Source organism: Leptosomus discolor, chromosome 6 (assembly GCF_034619465.1).
Source record: "Leptosomus discolor isolate bLepDis1 chromosome 6, bLepDis1.hap2, whole genome shotgun sequence".
NCBI classification, from domain to species: domain Eukaryota; kingdom Metazoa; phylum Chordata; class Aves; order Leptosomiformes; family Leptosomidae; genus Leptosomus; species Leptosomus discolor.
Window position 1 is genome coordinate 13850109 of NC_141396.1, and position 6000 is coordinate 13856108.

Sequence of the window (6000 nt, forward strand, 5' to 3'; positions counted from 1 at the left end):
GTTATATTGGGCAGTTGTTATGGATTTGACCTGAAACACCCCTGGATCTCACATGCTTCATGGTAATCAGATACATAATCCTTATGTGCGGCTAATATTAATGGTCTGCAGACCTTAGAAAAATTGTTTATTCTACATGGGAATGTATTTCTGTTTCCCAACTCTGCACAATGTCGTTTTGCTACTATGCAAATCAGGGTGATGTTTGCATTGATAAAAATTAGCACTTTTCAAGCATCAAGTCATCCAGAGAGGCAGGCAGGGCAGTAAAGCCAGGAGAATAATTTGCAGCTAGTAATTTATCTAAATGACTTTTACCACTCATGAAATATCTGCAACCAAGGACAGAAACTCCTTTATTTCAAGAAGGCAGAAGCGTCTGTGCTATAAAAAAAGCAGGAGTAACGTCAGAGGATATGGTGACCTACAGGCTTGCTAACGCTGAACCATCAATTTGGTCTTAGAATGGGATACTCCTCAGGATTTGCCCACTTCTTGAGCAGCTTTCATACTCTCTGCTCAACTCTGTGTTATGGTTCTTTGCTTGCAGGCCTAAAAGCTACTCTGGTCTGTCACCAAGTGCCACTGGCACAGTATCAGATATGCGTCCTGTATTTATCTGGATTGTGTTTGTTTGGAAAGAGGATTCCTCAAGGTGTTGGCTCAGTGGCTCCATCCAAACTTTCGACCTGTTGTACCGCTTACATTTTACCTACAAGTAAAATTCCAGGCAGTCCTGCCTTTTTCTGAAATGATGAATTCATTATTGTAACACAATCTAGATATTATTTTTAGCCAGTTTCCTATGCAGTCAGTGTGTGCATGTATTGGGGGGGGGGGGGGGGGCAGGGCAGAGGAAGACTGTCTAGCCCTTCATCTTCTGTCAAGTAACTTCTGAATCCAGCAAACAACTTTAACCAAATTTGACAGATCTATAGAGTTCAGAAACACTCAGCTCAAATGAATTTGAGGAAAGCAGGCAGATGAGTAGAGGACAGAGACTCTTATAATGCTGAGAAAGTGCACAAGAGAGTATTAAATGGTCCCAGTGCAGTTAAGAGGCGGTTGCTACTTCTATCTTCCTAGACCTGAGCTGTGAGGAAACAGGGCTGTGTTACTTCTGCTACTCTCAGAATGATCCACACAACTTGTAGCAGAGCCTTCAGAGAAGAGGAAGGAAATAAACAAGCAGGTATTCCTATCGTATCTACTGGACAAATCTGGTCCTGACAGAGAAATCTGAACAAGTCCATCAATTAATGTTACAGTGTTCTTCAAATGAAACTTCACTTTCTAGTAATGTTACATTTAGGCGTGTCATCTTGGACGACTCAGCTAACAGAAGCAAAACCTCTGGCTGCAGAGGCTTGAGGGACTGCATAGAGCAAAGATTTTCAGTCATTGTTTGCAGAGGTGCTGCCTTTGAATAAAGGCATCGAGTTTTTAACTAGTGAATCTGTCTAGATCTAACCAGAGCTTACCCAAACCTTTGTGGGGGGGAAGGATCAGCGATTTCTGTCTTGAAGGTGGGTATCTCAGCTTTATTGATCCACTCTGAGATGGAAGTGCAGGAGGTGCTAAGGTGAAACATTTAAATACAACCCTCACTGTTCAGGCATTTGAATGCAAGGTGCTGCACCTGGGCCAGGGCAATCCTCATAATCAGTACAAGCTGGGGGATGACGTGATAGAGCAGCCCTGCCAAGAAGGACTTGGGGGTACTGGTGGATGAAAAGCTGGACATGAGCCAACAATGCGTGCTTGCAGCCCAGAAGGCAAATCGCATCCTGGGCTGTATCAAGAGAAGCATGGCCAGCAGATTAAGAGAGGTGATTCTCCCCCTCTACTCCGTGCTGGTGAGACCCCACCTGCAGTGCTGCGTCCAGCTCTGGAGCCTTTAATAGAAGAAGGACGTGGACCTGCTTGAGCAGGTCCAGGGGAGGGCCACAAAGATGATCAGGGGGCTGGAGCACCTCCCCTATGAGGACAGGCTGAGAGAGTTGGGGTTGTTCAGCCCGGAGAAGAGAAGGCTCTGGGGAGACCTTATAGCGGCCTTTCAGTACCTGAGGGGGGCCTACAGGAAAGCTGGGGAGGGACTGTTTACAAGGGCACATAGCGACAGGACGAGGGGCAGTGGGTTTAAACTAGAAATGGGTAGATTTAGACTGGATATTAGGAAGAAGTTCTTCACCGTAAGGGTGGTAAAGCATTGGAACAGTTTGCCCAGAGAGGTGGTGGAGGCCCCATCCCTGGCGACGTTCAAGATCAGGCTTGATGGGGCTCTGGGCAACCTGATCTGGCTAAAGATGTCCCTGCTCACTGCAGGGGGGTTGGACTAGATGACCTTTGGGGGCCCCTTCCAGCCCAATGAATTCTATGATTCTATGAAGAATGTCTGAGTGTGGCACTGTTTTACAAATTGTGCACAAGAAAGAAGATTAAAACCCCATTAAAGTTCTTAAAATTGTCTTAGGTGCTCTGGAGGAAAAGGAGTCGATTTTAGATGCAAAAGAGTCTTCAAATCTACCAACAGACCCACAGCCATTAACAGTCTCAACTCAGCAAAAATTTAGTTGTGTTTAAGGAGCCAAAATTTAATTTCTGTCTGTATTGTCCTGCTTTCCAGAAGTGCCATGACTTACATCATTGGAAATCCAATTAGGCACCTTTCTGCAGACAGTCTAGCATTCAGGATCCACAGTGCAGTACAGGCCCAGCGGGCAGAGCTAGTCAGACCTGGGATCAGTAAAGCACATTGTTCACAGCCTGACTCAGCAGTCACTTCACCTCTCCAGGTGCATCAAGGGAGAAATTCATTATATTGCTCTTAACCTTCAGCCTTGCTCTCTAACCCCTCTGGTGGGTATCAAACAGCACAGAGGGATTTCCCAAATCCACTGGGAGATAGCACTTAGCTTGCTAATATGTTCCAGGTTTCATCCCTGCCAGCTTGGGCAGGGCAAGGCAGCCCTGGATGGTTCTAGTGCCCGTAAGCACAAGTGAGACATAGCAGCTCTGCCTGGCCTCCGCCACACAGGCGCTCCCGCAGGACAGAGGCATTCTGCACTGTCAGCACAATACTCCTGCCAGTTCAGTTCACCTTCAGGGTTATCACATCATGTCAGTATTACGAAGCTCCTGTACGTAAAACTAGAGAAAAGCAAGGCTTGTCCACATACAGGTTTCTACCAATGGCCCTGAAAGCGCCTGGCATAGCTCTGGAGATGAAAAGTTTGACCCAGAGCAGAGATACACCAGCACAACACAGCCAGGCTACGTAAAACATCTGGAAAGGAACTGAAAGGCACCAAGCCCATGGGTTTGAAGGCACAGGTTGTATCAGAACCGTCTTCCCACAAGGAGAAACAGCTGATTAATCACCATGCCTTAGCTGTTATGACTAAGAGGAGACAGACTCTGCTTCCAAGCCTAAACAGGCACGGAAAAGAGCTGTGTGATGAATGTAGAGGGGTAAAACCAGCCACAATATGACTTGTGGATTGGCCCAGGGCACATTCTTGTTGAGAGCTCCCTTCTGAGGATGGTTTGAGCAACGGGAGGAAAGGCACAAAAGCATCCTTTGGGGAAAGGGGAATCTACACAGAGCGCTGCAGGAAGACCAGTATTGTCATAACGTCTTGCTGTCGGTCCTCATTGATTCTTCAGGTGGTCTGAAGTTGACAGCTTTTGCCTCTTTATCCCCCAGCCCTCCTATGCTTTTGCTGCACAGCCACAGAGGTGACTCATGCAAATGGCTTGCAGCTTACAGGAAAAACTGTCTGCTCCTCACTCTGCTTGTGGCTGTTCAGTGCCCCTTTTCTTGGCTCCATTTTCTCTGGAGAGATGGGCTTTTTCCATCAGCTTTGCCAAGAGTGGTGGTTCTAAGACTCAAAGCCGCAGCACATGCTGTAATTCTCAGACTGCCTCCTGTGAAGATGGTGGCTGTGAAAGGCACAGAACAGGCTCAGTACATTGGTCCCTTGATACAACCTGTGTCCTAACTTCCTCCTGGACTCAGATACAGTGTTAGTACACAGAGCTAAACAGCTGTCACACTCCACCCCAGACACAGCTGCACCTCACTGACAAGTTTTAAAATTCCTGTTTTAGCAAATCAGTGTTTTAAGAGGTAAAAGTCCTAATAGCATCATGTGGAATTAATAATTTACTCAGATAAACCAGCAACTGCCATCCTTGCTGGCTTTGGACCAGCAGTAGGAAAGACTGCTTCCATGTTAGACAAACTGGGGATGATTTAGTAAAATTGCACCTGATCTCATGACTGTAAAGAGACTGCATTTTCATCACCCAAGTGAAATCAATGTCCAAGGAACAGAGCAGGGAAATAATCAGGCTACTAGCTGAGAAAGGAGAGAGGATAAGAAACAGCCAGTTGTCAAACCTTGATAATGCAGGGGAACATGACTAGATGCCATGACAGTGGGAAACCAGGGGGAGCAGGCCCAGGAGATGTAACGCTGTGCCAACAACACACGCCTGGCACATGCACTCACACACACAGCCAGGCACCTCTGATGAGCAGGACAGACAGCTGTCAAGTCAAGTATGGCAAGCTGAGATTAAGTGAAACACAGCAAGAAGCTGAGATTTCCTTTCCTCTTTCTTTTTAATTGCTTAGACAAGCATAAAGCCACAGGCATCTGTATGGAGTTCACACAAGTGTTTCAGGTGTCCCCCGTATGGGACGTTCGAGACTTTGCAAACCAGGATCTCCAGTTACTACCACTTCCAGCACAAGAACCACAGACCCTTCTAACACCTGGACAGACCTTCTGTCATAGCCACAGTCCCATTCACACAAGTTCCCATTCAACTTACCCCAAACTCAGCAAACCTTCCCAGATCTGAGCCTGGGATCACCATCCCCCCCTCCATCTTGGCTCCCTTCTACCTTGCTCTTAGCTTCAATATAAGGGATCCCAAAGTGATAATGAAGAACAAGAGCCTGGACCACCTCTTGCATTATTGTACAAACAACTATCTCAAGGACATCAGTAAAGATACAGGGACATGCTACAAATGCAGGATAGAACAAGGCCCAATGCCTTGATAATCTAAAGTATCTACCCATCATGCTCCTAAACTCACTATTTTCACAAGACAGATTCCATCCTTTTTTGCTTGACACTGTTTTTTTTAACCTGTGCTGAGAGCAGTTATATTTGGTGGAACAGTAACAGGGAACAACAACAACAAAAAAACCAAAACCATTGTTTTTGAAAGCAATAGCACCACCAACTTTCAATTTCAAACTACTCAAAATATGGAGTAGGTGGTAAGTAAATACAGTACTTGCTGTACAATCTGATCCACAGAAGATTCTAAGGAGAGCTCTGATCGAAGGGTTTTATTACTGACTTCCATCTTTTTCCGCTGTTGACCAAAACTGAAGATACATGTTTTTCTTTCTTGGCCTCTTTAAACTAATACGATTTATCCTGTACACCCACCCACTGCGAAAGGAGAGAGCCAGTCCATTCCACATAACTTTTCCTTTCCTTTGAAGACAGGGCCAAAGTGTTGCATATTCATTACCACATTAAAAACACTTTGCCCGAGGCCTCTATTTCTTGGTGTGCTGTAATGAGTTCAGGACCCCAGCTGTCTGCCTGGGGATTTAGAACACTGATATTTAATAGTAAATTATAAGGCAGGATATTTTATTTTACGTTTTCTTGCTGAAGCAGCATATTTATAATGGTACACTCTATGGCCACTAAATAAAGATGGGGAGAGCACATCTTTCAGTTTGGACAACACGGTCTCTGGGTTACCACGATCTGGCCCTGGCCAGTTCAGTTTTGGGATGACAGTCTCTGCTCTTAACCCGTTATTGGATCTCCCTAATGTCACATCTCCCACTAGCATCCAATAATAGACTAGAGCAAACTGCAACATATTCCTAGAGTGTTTACAGAAGCCAACTTAGAGCCTACGACACTAACAGCTTTAGCAAGCCCCGCACAAAGCAGAGCAGCT